The following is a 20,257-nucleotide window of genomic DNA, read 5'->3' as shown; positions in this document are numbered from 1 at the left end:
CCTCTTCTGTCTTTATGGTTCTTTGGTCCTGTTTTTTAAGATCATACCCTCCCTGTCATTTTGAAGACACCAAGCCAATATATGCTAAATTTTTTCTTCCTTTTTGTCTTCCTTTCTTCCTCCTTCCCCGGCTTTTCATTCTCTCTCCTTCCCTCCTTCCTTATCTTCCCTCTTTCCTCCTTCCCTCTCCTTCCTTCCTTCCTTCCTTTCTTCCTTCCTCTTTTGTTGTTGAAAGCCATTTTTAGAAATATGATCTTCTAAGTTTTCAGAAAGCATTACTTTTTCCATAAGCATCAGGATATTTTATGAATCACCTCATGTTTTTAATTTGTTTGTTTGTTTCTCCATATTTTAATAGAGAAAGATCTTTCTAGACCAACAGATGATATGTTGGCTTAGAGGGTATCAAAGAGATTCAAAGAGAAATAAGAAAAGTACCTGCCTCCTGAGCCTACCATCTCAACGTGACCCCAACATTCTAACAGCTCATCACAATACCAAATAACAACCTCGTGATAGAGGGATGCACAGAGTATTCTGGGGTGTAGACAAGGGAGAAAGGAATGCTGCCTAGAGATATGAGGGAAGCACTGAGAAGAATAAATGTGTCTGGGATCTTGAAGAATGACTCATAATTGACTCAGTAGAGGAGAAGAAAAACCAGCATGTGTAAGGTTGGGGGATGAAGAAAGCCTGAGAGTGAGTAATGGAATAGGGAGAATGTGGGTGATGCCTGAGGACAGAGGGGCAGGCAGCAGGCAGTCATGGAGGGACTGGTAGGCCGTGCTGATGATTTTAGATTGTACTTCGAGGGCAAGAAAGGAGCCACTGTTATGTTTAAGTAAGGGGAGGACGTGAAGAGTCCTGTATTTTGAACAGCTCCTTTTGGTAAGGTGGCAGCTTAGAGGCCATAACCAAAGAGTGGCACTGGGCCTGGGGTGATTTCACCTGCTCCCTGAAGGACCCCTGGAGACTGGTGGGTCCATAGGCAAGATGCTACCACTTACTGTGAAAATATGCTTTCCCGGTCCTTCATTCAAAAGACTCCAGTGAACCATTTTCCTTCCTCCTATTTAAAAACAAATATTTCCATTATATGAAGCATTTAAAATATCCCTGGATTGTTCTTTCCAGTTAAAAATGTATTTTATATAATTGTAATTTGTTTATAAGGCTGCCTTTGCTTTTAAATAATCTGAAAATCTACTCAGTGGCTGAAATAGTAACAAATGTTTTGCTTTACTTTGAAACTCTTCCATATTAATTTCTCCTTCTGTGTCTCCTATGCTCTGTTCTCTGAACTTTGGAGACATTAACATGCAGCTCAGTTTGTGTCTGTCACCTTCTTTCTGCCTGCTGGGATGTGGGGAGGTGTGTCAGCTTGCCAGTCCCCTTTCCAGGGCCTTGTACTCTGGGCCTGTCGTGGCATCTGCCAGGCTGTGTTTGTTCACAGGGCCTTTTGGCAGCTCCAGTTTCTTGTGAAAATAAGATAATATGTGTAAGACAAACGATTGCTGCCAAGTGTTAGGATTTCGGCTGTGGGTGCTGTGGGTGGCGGCAGGTGCTGTGCATTGAGCAGTAGCCATTGGGGAGTCATTTACAATGATGTTACGGCAATTTTGTTAGGTGGGGTAAATCCTCTCTCCAACAGTCTCTCTTTGCATAGGAGCAGAGACATCAAGAAAATACAGTTCTCTGCCTGTGTTCCTTAGCCCCTTGGGGAGCCTTTCTGTGGTTGATGTTAGGCAGTGTCTCTCCTGTTGATAGTCATCATTCTATGGGATGCTCAAAGGCAGCTGGAAGAGAAGCTTCTCCTGGAAATGTAGAAGCCAACAGAGTGAGGAACAACTGATAGGGCGAAAGGTGTCCTAGAAATATATTTCCATAAGGAAGCTTATGGGGAATTTTACTGCATTAAGTTGTCTTTTAATTATCTAGTGTACCTGCTTGGATCTTTATGGCTTTAGTCAATTCAGGCTGTCCTAACAGGCAGCCATGAAGGCTAAGAGTTGGAATTTGAGCTTGAACATCAGGACTAATTGAACTCCTGTGTGGTCTGCTGCAGCAAACCCAAGGGCAGATTCTCTGCCACTCCTTCACAAGGTTTTGCCTAGGAGAGGACATGCTTTAGTTGTTGACAGAACCAAAAGGAAGCATGGCTGAGGACAGAGGTGTGTCTTGGAAGACCATGGGTAAAAAGGCCAGACTAGAGAAATTAGGGATTTTGAAAACTGAGGCCACCCTGGATGAAACCCATCACCCTTACAGTTCAATGCAGCTCTCTTCACATCCCTTGCTTTCTGTTCTTGGTCTCTAACCTTTTTCATGAACTCCAAGTGGCCTTCTGGGAACCCATTGGCTCACTTATACTCATCTCTTTCTTTCCTTTCCTTATGGGGTGAAGAAGAGATTTTGCATTTTGTTACACAATAAAATTTTCAGGAAAATTGTTGAAACACCTCAAATATCTGATAGAATTATTCTCAACTCTTGTTTAAATATTCCATTTCTGCTTCTTTTTTTTTTTTTTACAAAAACAATCATTTTAATAAGTAATATTTTAAACAAAGATTACAATTCATAGTGTTAACATTTCAAAAGTACAAATGCAGTAAATCTATAACATTGATAAGTTTGGAAATAATTTAGGCACAGGAGCAAAATTGTTTTTCCCACAAATAATACCTGTACATTGGGTTGAGGCCAATGTTTTTCAAATGTATTTTGTGAAATTTCATCCTACAAAATGCTCTTGGAAAAATAATGTTGTGGAAAATAGTTAAGGAAATAGAGAATGCTATTTCTTTTCCATAGAAATTCAAATTGCTTAAAGACAAAAACTCAAGGAATATTGCAGAAACAAAACACAAAAAAACAAAACCTGTTTAATTTTGCTTAACTGAGAATTTCCTCAAGTTATGTGATCAAATAAGCTACCTACTCCTCATTTAAGAACGGAACCTTCTTGGGAAAATGTTTCTCCAGATTCCTTTTGGTCACACTGAGAATTGTAGATGACACACAAAAACCCCAAATCATGAGATTGTCGGGGAGCACCTGTAGTCATATCATTTATTTCCATCTATGGAAGTCCTTAAGCAATTCCAGAGAGATTAAAATCTATCCTCATTTTAAACATGGCCTGAAACTTCCCTCAGTAATCTCATTCTATTATGTCATCATAGCCTTCTTCCACATATTGACTCTAAGGCCTCAGGAATACAGTGTTTGAAAACATTTCTTCACTTTTGTCCTAAACTTAGAAAAGGAACACCTGGTCTCAATCAAGCTCCTGGGTAACAGACTTTTGTGTAATTGAAATTGAGAACCATGATTTGAGTGGCTACTTAAGTTTCTCTACCTGTACTAAGCAAAGACAGAATCTGGCCTTTCTTTAGGTATCATGTTTTTTTTTCCCTGTATTTCCTAATGCCTGTCCATGTTTCTTCATCTACAAATTGGAGGCAGTTAATGATAGCCTTGCCTATCTCCATAGCTGGTGACAAATATTAATAAGATAAAGTACAAGGAGGCACTGTTTATTTGGAAGAGAACTATAAAAGTGCAAGGTGGTGTTATTACCCTAAGCAATTTACAGGGCACACCAAAATCCAGGAGGCTTCAAAGTCAAATTCAAACCTTGAGTCTGGTTCCTGAAGCACTGGGAGGACAGTGTAAGCTGGAGAAGGTGGGGCCTTGGAGGATGGGGTTCAAGGTCCATACTGGGCACTGGTCAGCTGCCCAGTTGTTCGGTCTCTAGGTAGAAACAAAAGGAACTGGTTTTGCTGCACCTTAAGGACCCAGGGGCAATCTAAAATGACTTTGGAGTTTAGCGTCCTAAGGGAACTGTAAAAGAAGACAAGCATTCTCTTGCTTTATAGTTGGACCATCAGATGGTAAATGGGGAAAACATAGCACTGCCACACCAGTGACAGCTGAGGTGGCCTTAGCAAGCCTTATCCAAGGTGCCCACCACACAGGCAAAGAGAAGTTCAATGCCACATGTTTGTTGCCAGCACAGTCTTATATCCATGATATCCCAAGGGATTCCATAAAATTAACAGACTCGGGGAGGCTTGACAGGGAGTTCTAAGTCCTGCAATAGTAAGTGGGAAAAAGAGCCAATGCAAGAATAATTATTTCTGTTCATTTGACCCTGCTTTGAACTTTACCCTTTACTCTGTGCCTGGTGTAACATAGATTATAAATTTGAAACTGACACTCTCTATATCTCTATATGTATATCTGTAGATAGATATATTGTCTATATCTATCCATATCTACATATCTATATACCTATCTGTGCATATATATATTTGTATATATCATGCTCCTATGAGAATAACCTCAAAAAGAGATTGGAGTAATCATGGAATAACCGTGAGTTACGATTTGTGGCAATTACTCATCACTTTTCTTAATGCTTTGTGCTAATCTAGCATATCAGTACTTATTTTCAGAGTAATATTGAGATAACTGCAAAAGTAAGTTAACATCCCTTTTATTTGCACAATGTTCAAGAGCATTTGCTCTGGAGTTAGTCTAGGTTCAAATCCTGGTTCTTCTACTTGCTAGCTGTGTGAGTTTGGGCAAATTACTTAATCTCTCTAATCCTCAGTTTCCTTAGCTATCAAATGGATAAATAATATTGCAAAGACAAAAATAGTGCAGTGTTCTGAGGAAATACAGAGAAGGGGTAATTGTCTATGAGGGGGCATCTGGAAAGTGTTCATGGACTGCTCTGTTCTCAGGAGGTAGTGAGGGGACAGGAGAAACAAGACGGGGAGAAAGGCTGGTGCAAGATCAGAGAGGTCTTAGGATGCCATCCTAAAGGGTTTGCATAAACTTCAAACAACCCTAATATATATACACTCCTCAGATATGGAATTGAGGCTGCCTAAATTCTAAGAACTTGTTTGTGTTTTCTGACTGTATATGTACCTAGGAGGAAAGGGTTTGTTATTCACAATGTAATGGAGTAATGCCCTGTTTACCCAGTAAGATGCAATTCAACTTACTGTGTTTTAGAAAATAGCTGCCCCGGGTCTCTAAATCTTTCCATGGCAAAATGGGCCAGGGAGCTACCCTAGGTGTTCATTCATCCACCCTTGCTCCCCGACACCTACCAATTCATCCACGCACCCATGCAACAAGTATTTACTATTGGCTCTTTGTCAGGCCCTGCCTGGGGTACTAAAGACATAGATATAAATAAAATCTGATACCTGCGCCCAAGGAGTGCACAGCATAGTTGGGAGATGCACATGCAAGACACATTATGACCCAGTAAGGCAAGTACTTCAGGAGAAGTCAGGGTAGAGTTATGGGGCCCCCAGGGAGAATGGGGAGACATCACTGCAGGGGGCATTTCAGCTGGGCCCTGCACGGTGAATAGAAAATACACGTGACTGGCATCTTGAATGTGAATTACATGTAAAATAATACATCTTATTTAGTTGTATTGACTATTTGCTTTCATGGCAAAGGAGAGAAGGCAGCTAACATTTGCTTAGGGCCCATATGTGCCAGGTCTACATACTTTTACAAAAACTTTTCTCATTTTACTCTTAGCCAACTGTGAGGTAAGTACTATTTTTATCCTCTTTTTACTGATGAGGAAACTGAGGCTCAGAGATGGTGAATACATTTACTGAAGGTCTCACAGCTAAAAGCAAATGAATTAAGAAACAAATATGAGTGGTTCAGGGCCTCCTGTCTGGGTTTAATCAGTATAATAACAAAAATATAATTATTTCTAATAAAATATAAGAATAGTGATATAGTGATGATCTATTGAGCATTTGCCAGTGCTACCAGCCTTGGTTGTAGGTACTCTATATATATATATATATATATATATATATATACACACACACATATACACATAAATTTATATGATTCTTAAGCTCACCTTGAGACACAGGTGCAATTATGATCATTGTCATATATTACAAATGAGGAAATCGAGGAACAGAGGGTTGAAATAACTTGTGCAGTGTCATTCAGTGACACAGGCAGAGCCAGGACTCAAACCCAGGCAGTCCAGCTTCATAACACGTGATACAATCTGTACAGGGGTCAGGGGAGCCCAAAGCAGATTTCATTGTTTGCCCCTCCCACTCTAGTCAATGCTCATTTTACTAACACAGGGAAAGTTGTAATTCAAGTGAAATTAATTCAGAATAAATACCAGGGGATGTTTAGAGGATAAAAATAAGTAACAAAAGTATAATCTGGGGGTTGTGCAGGACAAAGTTTGTGTGCATTCTTGTAATTGTGATTGTAATGATTTCCTGTAGCAACAGGGCTGATGAGATTTACAGACATAAAAGTGTCTCAGGGCCAGGCATGGTGGTTCACGCTTGTAATCCCAGCAATCTGGGAGGCTGGGGCAGGCAAATTACTTGAGGCCAGAAGTTCAGGACTAGGCTTGGCAACATAGTGAGACCCCCAACTCTACAAAAAATTAAAAAAATTAGCTGGGTGTGATGGTGTACACCTCTAGTTGTAGCTACTTGAAAGGCTGAGGTGGGAGGATCAGTTGAACCCAGGAGTTCGAGCCCATAGTCAGGTATGATCTCACCATTGTACAGTAACCTGGGTAGCACAGTGAGACCCCATCTATAAAAAAAGAAAAACACCTGTGTCTCAGACTGTTTTTTGTCCTACCACTTTCTTTTTTCCTCACTGAGTTCCTGCCTCAATATCAGTTCAGAGTTAGGCAAGGGACAAGTATCCCAGCTCACCTTATACTAGGAATTATTCTGTGCCAAAGAATGTTAATCCACATGCAGTGGGTCTGGGGATGGTCAAAGAGTCTACATTTCTAAAAGGTCCTAAGCGATGCTGATGCTGCTGGCCCAAGGATCACACCTGGAGAAGCATGGACACCTTGTTGTAAACAGAAGATCTACTGCTGACCACAAGCTAGCAGCCATGAGCTATAGCTGATGTAAGGAAGGACACAGAAGAACAGACCAGCCAGGGTGAGTGAAAGCCAAGGTGTCCTGCCCATTTTCCTAACCCGTGATAGTTTCCAGAGCTACTGGGTAGTATAAGATAATAATTGATATTCTTTTTTTTTTTCTTTTTTTTTGAGATGGAATCTCGCTCTGTTAACAGGCTAGGGTGCAGTGGTGTGATCTCAACTCACGCAACCTCCACCTTCCGGGTTCAAGCAATTCTCCTGCCTCAGCCTCCTGAGTAGCTGGGACTACAGGCCTGCACCACCACATCCAGCTAATCAGCTAATTTTTTGTATTTTTAGTAGACACAGGGTTTCACCATGTTGGCCAGTATGGTGTCGAACTCTTGACCTCGTGATCCACCCACCTCAGCCTCCCAAAGTGCTGGCATTACAGGTGTGAGCCACCCTGCCTGGCCAATAATTAATATTTTTAATGAGGTGACCTTCTTTTGCAAATACAGTCATTGTCTTCTGGATGATATACTGAATAAATTAGGAAAGTATATAATATGTGGTAAAAATATTTCCATCAAGCATTGTTAAATTAAACAGCGTGGGAGTTGCAGGTAGTGAACATCTGTTATGGAGAAAAAAATACCTCTGCAGATTTCCCAAAGGATTAGGTAAATGAAGCATTATCTAAATTTATAAAGCCATTCTCTAAGCTCCTGTGGTGCCATGAATTCTGCTGTGGTGAGATAAAATTTCAAGGAAACAGCAGATGTTTCCTAACATATTGTTGCCTTGGCCTTCCTCTTATTGAGTTGCCCACTGCTGTGGGAGATGGTGGGCTCAGAATTAGTCAGTCCAGTGTCTGAATAGACGCCACTGTTATGAACACTTCTGGTAATAGAGCCGGAGCCAAGATTTTTGACAGAAAAAGAGTTTTCTTGAGTTTTTAAAGAGTGAGGAAAAATTCAAGATGATGGGAGAGCTTGATTTGCCTCCAGTACAGGAAATCAAATCTGATTTGTTGGTAGGATACTCAAGGACGCAAAACCTTAGACCCCAGTGGATACCTGAGAAGTGAAGGGGTCTTCTTTATCCCTCAGCCGAGCCCTAGATCTGGGGAAGGGAACTCCGGATGAGTTGGGGACAAGACAGAGCATCTTTTTTCTGAGTGTAGCCTGAAGAGGCAGTGGATCCATGGGCCAATGTGGGTGAGGTACAGTGGAGATTGGATTGTGTGAGGGGCATTGCTAGAGTGGCTATATTTAGGGACTTTATTTTCTCCTAAAAATATCACCAATCCCCTCTTTTAAAAATGTGTCATTTGTTTTGCCTATTTTTTGAACTTTGTGTAGTTTTCTTTAGTGACTTGCTTTTTTCCTTTGCCTAATATGAGCTTTTGAGATTCCTCCATGTTAACCTGTCCCTGTAGTTCACTGTTTCCCCTGCTGCATTCTACTCCATTGAATAAGCACACCACCATTTATCCATTCCATTGTGACGAATTTGGGGGTGGTTTCTGGTGTGTTTTGCTGTTACAGACAAGGCTTCTATAAATGTTTTTGCAAGTGTTTCATGAAAAGTTTCTTTTTATGACCATACTTCCTGACCCATCATGACAGACATAGAAAATGACAGCATTTGTTCAACACACAGGGGTAAACTGGAGGGTGTTTGGAGGCATCTCCATGGGTCTTGGTGAAAAAAGAATTTTTTTATATTACATAATTGTATTAAAAAATGAATTTGTATAAAATTTCTGCATGGAATCTTTCAACATTTTTAAAAAGAGAAATTTAAGCTTTCCTCCTTGAACATAATTCTTTTTTAAGTCAGGCTTTATGCATGAAATGGTTACATGCAATTTCTGGGCAAGATTTAAAATGATGATATCTTTAAATTCTTGATAGTCACCACTGATGAAAACCATTGCTGTCAAGGTAGGTAATAAAAATTCTAAAATCATTTAATAACAATTCAAAAATGATAATGAGTCAAAAAGCTCTTTTTTTCCACTGACAAGCGTTACATTGAAAATACCTTGCTAACGCAACTCAATTTTAAATTCAATCAATTTTTATATCAACTATTACAAAATAATGAGGAAGCTCTGATTTGCTGAGTAGGCTTGCATGGCTAGAGTAGTCACCCTGCTGCTAAATGGATGTCGTAAAAGAGATCTTCTGCTACAAACTGCTGGAACCATTCAATTTAGACCTCTGACTAATGCTACATCTTCCAGTATCCTGTCTGACCTCCCAGCCCCCAGCCCTAGAACCCCAAAATGAGACTTCTCAGTTTGTACACTTTGAGAGGAGCTACCCCACTGGTATTTAGGGAGGAAAACCTGGCTGTGTCTCGGACCAAAGGGCTGCTGGAGGACTTCCTTGTTTGTGTGGCACAAGAGGTAAATATCCAAGTTGGAGAGGATCTCTTTCTTACATGTAGGGTGTTGTGGATGGGAAGCATGAATGGGATTTTGTTCAATGGGCTCCCAGCTTACTGGGTGTCCTGCTAATTCTGGGTCTCCTCCGCTTCAGCCAGTACTGAAGAGCAGTCAAAAGCCACAGCCCAGAGGGTGCTGCTGGCTAGAAAGCTTGGCTCACCTTGGAATCATCTGGATGTTTTAAACAATACTGATGTATGGGTCTTATGCCAGAGATTCTTTTTTAATTGTATGGGTACAGCCTAGGGATCAGGATTTGTAAAAAGCATACCAGGTAACTGTGATATACAGCAAAGTTTGAGATCCACTCTTAGAAATGGACTTTTTGGATTGTAAGTTAGAGCATTTTGAATTCTACTCCGCAATACCTAATTGTTTTACAAAGTGGTTGCACCTGTGTACCTGTAGTGCATGAGTTCCTGATCATTACTTTCTATCCTTCTGCTGTGCTTGGTATTTCATCAAGTTGGTGGTTGTGGGATGGTATTTCGTTGTGATTTTAACTTGCATTGCCTTGTCTATGACATTCAGCATATTTTCATATCTTTGATGGCCTTTCTTGTCTCCTCTCCTGTGAAATACTTATTCAGGTGTTTTGCTCATTTTTTTATTAGGTTGTTTGCTTTTTTCTTACCAATTCATAGACATTCTTTTACTCTGGATATTAATCTTTTGTCAGTTAAATGTTTTACAAATATATTCTCCCAGGTTGTGCCTATCTTTTCAACTTTGTATGATGTCTTGGTGAGCAGGTCTTAATTTTAATGTTTTTAAATATATTATAGCTTTTAAAAATAGTTCCCCCCACCACAACGGTTTTTTTTTTGGAGGCAGGGTCTCACTCTGTCACCCAGGCTGAAGTACGGTGGTACAATTATGGCTCACTACAGTCTTGACCTCGTGGGCTTGGGGGATCCTCCTGCCTTAGCCTCCTGGGTAACAAGGACTACAGGTGCATGTCACCACACCTGGATAATTTTTTGTAGAGACAGGATTTCACCATGTTGCCCAGGCTGGTCTGAAACTCCTGGGATTAAGCAATCTGCTAGCTGTGGCCTCCCAAAGTGTTGGGATTACAGGTGTGAGCCACCATGCCCAGCCTTATTTTGTCTTTTTAAAGACATTCTTTCCTCTCCTGAAGCCATAATGGTATTGTTTTGTTTTCTTCCAAAAGATTTAAAGTTTTGCTCTTTGCATTTAAGTCTTTATTTATGTCTACAATAGATTTTTGTGTATATCTCTAGATAGGAATCTATTTTTTTTTCCTTTTCTCGTGAAGACCACCAACTATTCAGCAACATTATTAATTGATTCATCCTTCCCTTCCTAACCTGCAACAGACAGTTTCTCAAACCAGGTGATAGGCTATTTCATGCCGTTCTCACAGAACACATGATTCAAACTTATGCCTCAGAAAAATTATAAATACTATGAGCTATTAGCTATATAGCACTGTTATAGTCCTTATAGCTCATGTGAGGAAATAAAAAGGTGTTTTTTAAAGGGCATTATTTGTAAATCATTTAAAGGACATCATTTATGAATGATGATCGTGCCCATGTTACAGATGAGGAAACAGGCTCAGAGAGGTGAAATCACTTGTCCAAGGTCACACAGCCAGTGTTCAATTGCATTCTGGCTCCAGAGTCTGTGCATTAACCACTGTGCTGTGCTGCCTCTCTAAATGAGTACACATTCTAAACTTTATGGTTCCTTATTACTATTAATCATTAATGCCTGTACTACATTGATCAACTACATAGAAGTTTTAAATATGCAAATTAAGAAGCATAAGATAGCCAAATGGTTTATAAATGATACCCTTAAAAAAAAAACACTCTATTTTTAAGTATTCAAAAAAAACAAGAAATCCACATAAAGACCTTCTGTTCTTCAGAGTCTCCTAATGACTGTAAACAGTCACTCTAGCAAGCAGGTCATAGAGTCTACAAGTGCACTTTAGTCGGCCAAGTTCACCTTGAGAGTTAGTGCTGCAGCTCTTGGTTATTTTCAAACACTGTCATTTATTTGTTTTAAATAAAGAAAACAACTTAGAAGAGACTTGGTTCCCCGTAAGCACTGATTGGGTTCAAGAGGCTGTGAGTGCGGGAGGCCAGATCCCAGGGAGGTGGCAGCGCTTTGCTTCGTAGGTGCCCATTTGGCTTAAGATCCTAAGGTCTCTGTTGCCAGAAAGGTCGGGCGGAGGCCCGTTAAAATCAGAGCAGGAGGATCGTCTGCTTTTTTCTTTTCTCTAAAAGCAGTCGGATTAAACCGATCTGAGACAAGAGGCTTTTGTTTGTGATAATTGGTTTCTCCTGCAAACAAGTTGGTATGCAACATTAGTTGTTTGCAATTCTAATGACCTTTTGGTTGAGTACAGACAAAATTGCCAAATGGCTCTAAAATAACTATGTATTCTGACCTCTTCATCAATTCTCTCCTGGGCAATATTTCCATAAGAAAACGGGAAGAATGGTGCTCACGCCTAGGAGACCTTTTTATTTCTGCAAGTTATTTGCTCTCACTGTACCTTGCAAAGGCAAGGCCCTGTTTTACTGACTTCAACTTCCTGTCTTCAACTTTCACATCAGATCTAAGGGATACCTGGTTCACACATGTTAAAATCCCAGCTCATTTTTCACATCAGTTTATTGACATCAGTTTCTGTCAGTATTGTTGGGAGCAGGCAAGAGTTAACTATTTAATACCTTTCTCTCTCTACTCTTACACTCACAAGCTAAAACAAAAACAAAAACAAAAACCCAAACAGCAATCAAACATAAACAAACCCATTCAGATGTTGAGCATGGAACCAAAAGGTAAAACTCCACACCCTTTTGTGGAGCACCCTTGCTGAAGATAGGCTGAAAATAACAAGCCTTTGCTCCAAGAGTGGAACATGTTTTTATATTGACATTCCAAAGGCTAGGACAAGATGTGTTCTCTCCTTTGTTTATTTTTTCACGAGGCTGAAGAGGAATGTCTTCCTTTATAGAGAGAGGGAAGGATTTTGGAAAAAAGAAATGGGGCTCATTTGTGGAAATAGCAGTAGAGATGGTTTGGGTTAGGGAGGAGAGCATTCCTGTTGCTCACTAATCGGGGGAAATGTGTAACCATATGCCCCATTATGGATTTTCTTAGGTAGATGAATCTAATGCAATTTTGTTCCTTTTTGATTAGGGCAATTAATTAGAGGCTTTGCTAAATGTGATTTGATTTTTATATTTTTTAGATTATTTTACTTTCAAAACTCACCAGTCTCTTGTGAAGCAAATCACGTGTTTTAGTTTAGAAGATACTGTGTCTATTTAGGGCCCTTCTATCCAGAAGCCCAAGGATGGCCCTGTCCAAGACCTGCTGCACTGTCAAGGTGTCAGGGTCAGTGCAACACATGGAAGGTAGCCTTTGCTTCCCTGCTGGGGTTGGGGTGAACATACACTGTAAAGCTGGGGTAGCTGAGCTGTGTGAGGCCTTTGAGGATGAGACAGCTGGCAAAACTGGTGGGAACAGCCCTACTTGCTCTTCTGGGCATGTGAGGCCTCAGCACTACTTGGGAAACTCAGGAAAACCATGGGTTTAGTGGGCAGGAGATGAGAAGACTTGTGACAGAGATCCTCATCACATCACCCATGCTTCTCTCTGTGAGAGAATTGCTGAGCAATTCTCAATGGTGTGTTGCCTTTGGCATTCCATCAATTTAGCAAAAATGTACAAGCCATTTACTATGGAGGAGTAGGAACCCAGAGAAGTTAAACAAATTATTCCAGGAAGTATAACCGGTTGGTGGCAGAGCCAAGACTGAAAGCCAAGTCTCAGGACTTTTGGTTCACGGTCAACCACAACACCACATTGCTGGGTATTTACTGCCTGCCTCGTGTTGCCTTTAGGTCATTTTGCTTTAGGAACTGAGCTTTTATACCAAGAGATGACAGGCCTATTTTGGTAGCTGGGGGGAAGGGGAGGACAAAAGAACATGCAATAAAAGTAGTATTTCTTGTGTCAGCCTTCAGAGCTATGTAGAGAGGGCCAGATAATAAACAACATAAAGACCAAGGATCAGAGAAATATCTAAAACCCATTTCTATCCTCATCTATACACGACTGGCCTCTGTAACCACACATGTAGCCGCCATCTGTGCTGCCTCGCTTCCTCTGGGTAGTTCTGCCTTGTGATTCTTCCTCCTGCGGGAAAAGTGCTAGTTACACAGCGCAGTGGCACTGAATGCAATTTTGAACGATATGAATTTGAAATAGTGGGACCTAAAAATATTAACAAAGTCTCAATTGGCTATGCACATTTGAAAAAAACTCAATAATTCTCCAAATTAGAAAAAGTGTAAATAATTTACACAATTTCAAAGCAGGGGACCCATCAGAATTGTCTGCTGTGTTTACACTGTAAATTTGAAAAAACCCCAGTAATTCTCCAGATTAAAAAAAGTGTAAATAATTTACGCAATTTCAAAGCAGGGCCCCCATTGGAATTGTCTGCTGTGTTCATGCCGTTGCCAGATGACAGTGCTGCTTCAGCTGGTTAATGGAAACATGCGGCTTCCATTGTTGGTGGCTGTGGATCACTCTCATGTTTACATGCACCAGAATTTCTGCAAGGGATTTTGGTTATTTTTGTACTGTTATTTTAATATTCATTCATTGGTACTTAAAAATTAAAACTTTTTGAATCACATAGTATCATCTAAGTTGTCATTAAGCCGTATTGCCTGGGCTTGTGCTGAAAAATCAGTCACTTTGTGGTAGAGATTATGTAAATTTGAGTCCCCAAAGGGAAACTTTAGAGAAAATATTGAGAAAATAAAAAAAGGAATATTAAAAAGCAAACATGCTACATATTTGTGGATTACATACATTTTGAGGCCGGGCATGGTGGCTTATGCCTGTAATCTCAGCACTTTGGGAGGCTGAGGTGGGCCGATCACTTGAGGTCAGGAGTTCCAGACCAGCCTGGGCAACGTGATGAAACCCTGTCTTTACTAAAAATACGAAAATTAGCTGGATGTGGTGGCAGGCACCTGCAATCCCAGCTACTCGAGAGACTGAGGCAGGAGAATCGCTTGAACCAGGGAGGTGGAGGTTGCAGTGAGCCAAGATCACGCCATTGCACTCCAGCCTAGGCGACAGAGCGAGACTCCGTCTCAAAAATAAATAAATAAGTAAATAAACTAATTAATTGAATACATTTTGAGATTGTAGTCCCTCCACAATTGTTTTACCTTTAGAAAAATTAATTTTATATTATGAAAATTTTAAATTCTATGGGGGTCTTGAGGAATGCATCTGTGACCCAAATAAGAATATGCTATACCCAAGTATTAAGGGTGAATTGTGTCTCCCCAAATGATATTGGAGTCCTCACCCCTGGGACCTGTGAATGGGACCTTTTTGGAAATAAGGCCTTTGCTGATGATTAAATTAGAATGAGGCCATTACAGTGGCCCTCATCCAATAGGACTGATGTCCTTACCTAAAAGGAAAATTTGGACACGGAGACAGACATGCACAGAGGGAGACAATATGAAGACAGTCTTCACATTGTAGACATCTACAAGTCAAGGAATGCCTGAGGCTACCAGAATCTCCGGAAGGGGGCATGGAACAGATTGTCCCTCAGAACCCTCAGAAAGAATCCACTCCACTGAGACCTTGATTGCAGACTTCTAGCTTCCAGGGCCTGGGAGAAAATACATTCCTGTTGTCTGAGCCACCCAGTTTGTGATACTTCGTTATGGCAGCCCTAGCCAACAAATATACCAAGTGGCTGACCTAAGTTAAAATAATTCATTTTTAGGAGGGTACAAAGGTTGTGGTCCCAATGTTTTGGCCAACAGCAGACCCCAAGGAATGGCCCTTAGAAAGAGGGAATGCCTACCCCAGTTGCTACCAGTCCCCAGGGGAAAACTTGCTTTCTCAGCCATTTATGTGCATGTGTGATTAGTTCATGAGACGCATTTCTAAGAGATTGGCTGACGTCAAGGTGATGAGTGACGACTTTGACTGGAGTGATGAAATTGCAGCAAAAGTGGAAGCATTGCCCAGCTGACCAGGCATACTACCCAGGATCTGGTTACCACTACCATAGCATGAAGGGAAATTGATGGACCAATCAGGAGGGTTGAAGTTTGTCTAAGGACGTCATACACAAGGTTAGCAACCTGCCTTTTTTTTGTGTGTGTGCTGTGGGCTAGGTTCATGCAGGTAACAGAAGGGTATGGCTGCATAGAGAGGTCAGGAGAGGAGTCGGGGAGCTGAAGGGAGGATCCAGGTGCTGAGATAAGAGGACAGAGCTTAGGGTTGAAGGGGGAACAGTGGGAGGCACCATGGTTTCCTTAATGCACTGCGCAGAGCCGGGACCCTAGGTAGGACAAGGCTTGGCTTTCGGTGGACAAACATCAAGGCTGGAGGGAACAGAAACGGAAACCCTTCCTCTGTGCTTGGCCAAAGAAAACTGGCAGCACCTTCCCAGTTACAGGGAAGGGATCAGGGCAGCATGGGCTGTCTGGACGGGGTCATTCTGTAGTCATGTGTCCAATTATTCACAAAGCAAGATGGTTTCTTGGGGTGATGCATATTTTATACGTAGGCTGGTGGTTTTGGAGACAAAATTAAGTGCCATTTAGGCTGCTGTGCTTTCTGAAGCAGAAGAGTCTCCTAATGACTCTGTGTGCAGAATACGGAACAGAGTTAAGCAAAGTGGTTGATAGACAAATGTACCTTTTAGTCCTTGAATGGCTAAGGCCCTTTCTCTGATCCAGCAGGAGCCAAGTTTCTGCTTTCATTTCTTCTATCATCTTGATCCCTCCCTTTGTCATTAGATGAACAAACGTGGAGGCAAGTGGGAATAGTGGAGGGCGGGTAGGAGATGGAGGGAAACAAACCATTACATATCTTTGGGGAGGGTGGTTTTAACAGCAATCCCAATAACAGCAACAGGAACGCCAGTGGCTGATATTCACTGAGGACTTGCTATGTGCGAGCCCTAGACTTGGTATGTTTATTCCCACTCTAATTATGCAAGGAAGCTCTAATTATTCCTTTCTTATAACAAAAAACTGGTGTCTCCCAGATTTTAAGTATTGGTCTACATCACTACTCTTGACACACATGGCCAAGAGTAGACTCTAGTAATATACAGTATTGTATCATAATACCTAGCAAGCAGAATTTTTGGCCTAGTTTTTTTTCCCTCACATTTCTCATCATAACACAGGAGCCAGATGACATCTTAGTCCCTTGCCGTGTTCTAAGACAGTAGGGGAAGACCCAGCTTACAAGACAGCTTGTTCTATTTTTCCAGGTGAGGTCTCAATGTAAAGAAATGGCTGTGGATGAAATGAGAAGTGGAGGTGGAATGTACCAGTTTCAAGGTGGGGGGTATGGTTGGCTATATGATGTATTTTAGATTTCCTTGGTGTGTGCAAGCAATATACATCATTAGAACAAGATAGGATGGAGCAACAGCGTCCGAAGATGTGAGTGGTTTGGACCACTTGTTGTTACTGTGAATGCTCTTCCTGTGGATTGAAATTCTGAGGCTATAAAGATGACATTTCAGAAATGACCCCTTTCGTGCATTATCTCTTGCAAGTTGGGAGAGCAAAGTTTCCTTTTTTGTATGTTTAGTTGACACCTAATAATTATACATACTTATGGGGTACAAAGTATTTCCATACATGCATATGATGTGCAGTGGTCAAATCGATAATTAGCATATCTGTCAGCTCAAACATCGATCCTTTCTTTGTGTTGGGAACATTCAAAATCCTCTCTTCTAGCGTTGGACCACATACAATAAATGATTGTTAACCAGATTCCAAATTTACCCTGCGATGTGAAGAGGAAAGGTTCTTTGTCAGACATTATTCCCGGGCACTTACTTGCTGGCGTGCTCCCTGCCTCTCCTGCTCCGTTCCTCAGCTGCCAAGTGCTGGCAGGGTTGTGTGTGCAGTTGCAAGTTGTCACTTGGGTAATAAAGGAGAAGGAGCATAGCTTGGCAGACTCTCCAACATGGCCATGTGCTGCATCCTGTGCAAATAGAATTATGATTAATGACTAGCCTGGCAGCTGAGTTGGACTAGAGAACTTGGCCGAGGTCAAGGTAGGCCCAAGGTGCAGCCTGGGTGAGGCTGTCTGAGGGCGGAGATGGCGCAGATAGGGGGGCAAGGCCCAAAGGAAGGCAGGCAAGGGGTGCTGATTACTTGGGGGATCCTGTGTAAGGAGGTGATCTGCAGAGCAGGGGAGTTGGGAAGGGTGGTGGGGATCTAAGCCCATGTCCTATGCACAAGGCCTGACTCCTCCTGTGGCCAAGCTTGAGCTGCTCTACTGCCTTTGTAGGCTACTGTGTTAGTTTCCTCCAGCAGCCATAAAAGTTATCTCCATCTTGGTGGCTTAAAACAGTTATGAAGGCCAGAATTGAAAGATGAGATTATTGGCAGGGTTGCACTCCCTCCTAATGCTCTAGGGTAGAACCCTCCCTTGCCTCTGACTGCTTCTGGTGAATGTCAGCGTGCCTCGGCTTCCCTGGCTGCATGGCTCCAGTGTGCCTCAGTGGCCACAGTCCCTCCTCCTCCTCATGTGTCTTCTCCTCTTCTGTCTCTTATAAAGGTACTCGTCATTAAATTCAGTGCCCACCTGGGTAACCCAGAATGATCTGATCTCTTCATTACTTCTGCAAAGACCCTTTTTTTGAAAGAAGGTCACAGTCACAGGTTCCAGGGGTTAGGAAATGGACATAATGTTGGGGACCACCATTCAATCCATTACAGTTGCTGAGAGAATTGTGAGGGCCTAAATCTGTATTGGTTTTTAAAAAACATTTTTTTTTTGGTTTCAGTTGAGATCACACATATTCACTGGGCTTGAATTTGCATGTGGTGTTCAGTGGCAGGCAAGCCAGCTTTCAGGATGTCTGTTATCCAAAGCTACACTCTTAGGGCACCTCCAGATGACTCTCGGGCTTCCCGATCCAATCTTCTGCTTCTCCCCCTCCACATGTGCCCTTCATCTTGTGGTAGGCAAATCAGACTCAATACCTACGGAGAAAGCAAAGGACATCAGTGACCGTCTAATTCACATGTGTTACAAATGATTGGCACAACTCTAACCAACTCTGCCCTAGACTCATAACAGATATTAATTATCTACTGTGACAACAGTTCAGACAGAGCCTATCTATGATGGTTAATTTTCTGTCAACTTGATGGGGCCACAGGATGCCCAGATGTCTGATGAGCATTGGAATTGGTATGCTGGGGAAAGCAGATTTCCCAGTGTGGGTGGGCCTCATCCAGTTCATTGAGGGCATGGATAGAACAAGAGGGTGAAGGAAGGTTGGATTCACCCTCTCTGTGTCTGACTGCTTGAGCAGTACATCAGTCTACCGCCTGCTCCTAGTTCTCAGGCCTTCGAACTCAGACTGAAATCTACACTATTGGCTCTCCAGCTCTCAGGCCTTCAAAACACAGCGCTGGACTTCCTGGGTCTCCAGTGTGCAAATGGCAGATCCTGGGACTTCTCAGACTCTGTAATCAATACCTTATAAGAAATCACACACACACACACACACACACACATTCTATTGGTTCTGTTTCACTGGAGAACCCTGACTGATACAGAGCTTCAGACCTCTCAGGCCGGGCCTCAGTAGCTGCTGTCATGGGTTAGGGATAGCACACAAAATGAAATCTCTGCCACTTCTGATCCAAAACGAGCCTCATTTCATAGATAAGGAAACTGGGGCCCACGGAGGATGAGATAATTGAAAGGTGGTTGCCTATTCAAGTGGTATTTTAACATTTCATTTCCCATGTCAAAAAAAAAAAAAAAAAGATGAACAGCCCGTAGATTTCCAAATTAGGATTTTTTTGACTTTAAAAACACCTAATATTGAACTGATTTTCTTCATATTTTTTAATAGCTTCCCAAGCCACATAGACACCTGGAGCCTGTCACCCTACCGGTGTGACTTATTACATACTGTACAACCATTCTGTTCCGTAGCTTTCAGGATCCATCTGTTAGCTCAAATAAAACAAAATTTATATTAAATGGGATTTTAGAAATATTATCATGGCCCAAATTGAACATCATGTGATGGAAAACAAAACGTATGTTGGCAATTTTGCTTTTGATTATTGGATTGGGGTTCCAAAGGGGAAAGAAAGAGCTCCTCTCCAGACCTCATTGTGTTCCTGCCAGAGTATTGTTCCTAACACCTCCATTTATTTTTAACAATTATTGTAATTATTACTTGTATACATTATAAAAGTAATATATATAAATAAATTAAGAAATTCTTTTAATCATTTACATTTATTTTTAATTATTATGGGCATATAATAGTTGTGTATATTTATGGGGTACATGTGATGTTTTGATACAGGCATACAATGTGTAATGATCAAATCAGGGTAATTGAAATGTCCATCACTTCAAGTGTTTACCATTTCTTTGTGTTAGGAAGATTCCAATTTCACTCTATTAGTCTGTTCTCATGCTGCTAATAAAGACATACCTGATACTGGGTAATTTATAAAAGAAAGAGGTTTAATTGATTCACAGTTCCATATGGCTGGCAAGGCCTCACAGTTGTGGCGGAAGGCGAAGGAAGAGCAAAGTCATGTATTACATGGTGGCAGGCGAGAGAATGTGTGCAGGGGAACTGTCCTTTTATAAAACCATCAGAACTTGTGAGAATTATTCACTGTCACAGGAAGAGCACAGGAAAAACCTGCCCTTGTGATTCAGTTACATCCCACCAGCTCCCTCCCATGAAGCATAGGGATTATGGGAGCTATAATTCGAGATGAGATTTGGGTGGGGACACAGCCAAACCGTATTATCCACTTTTTTAGTTATTTTACAATATATAATAAGTTATT

At 41.4% G+C, this 20,257-nt stretch overlaps 1 long non-coding RNA gene across 3 annotated transcripts in view; it reads left to right on the top strand.

The window, feature by feature from the left end:
• The first annotated feature begins 534 nt into the window (after positions 1-534).
• LOC129060331 (uncharacterized) overlaps positions 535-20,257 on the top strand; it is a 52,769-nt gene continuing 33,046 nt past the window's right edge. The window contains exons 1-3 of one of the 3 annotated variants that reach the window (XR_008526939.1): positions 563-699; positions 6,834-6,986; positions 7,100-7,471. This is a non-coding gene — a long non-coding RNA (uncharacterized LOC129060331). Of the gene's footprint in view, positions 700-6,833; positions 6,987-7,099; positions 7,472-20,257 lie in introns of those variants that run through there. The other 2 variants (XR_008526940.1, XR_008526941.1) reach the window with 2 other exon arrangements.

Source organism: Pongo abelii, chromosome 6 (genome assembly GCF_028885655.2).
Source record: "Pongo abelii isolate AG06213 chromosome 6, NHGRI_mPonAbe1-v2.0_pri, whole genome shotgun sequence".
Lineage (NCBI taxonomy): Eukaryota > Metazoa > Chordata > Mammalia > Primates > Hominidae > Pongo > Pongo abelii.
This window is presented reverse-complemented; position numbering and strand designations above follow the sequence as displayed.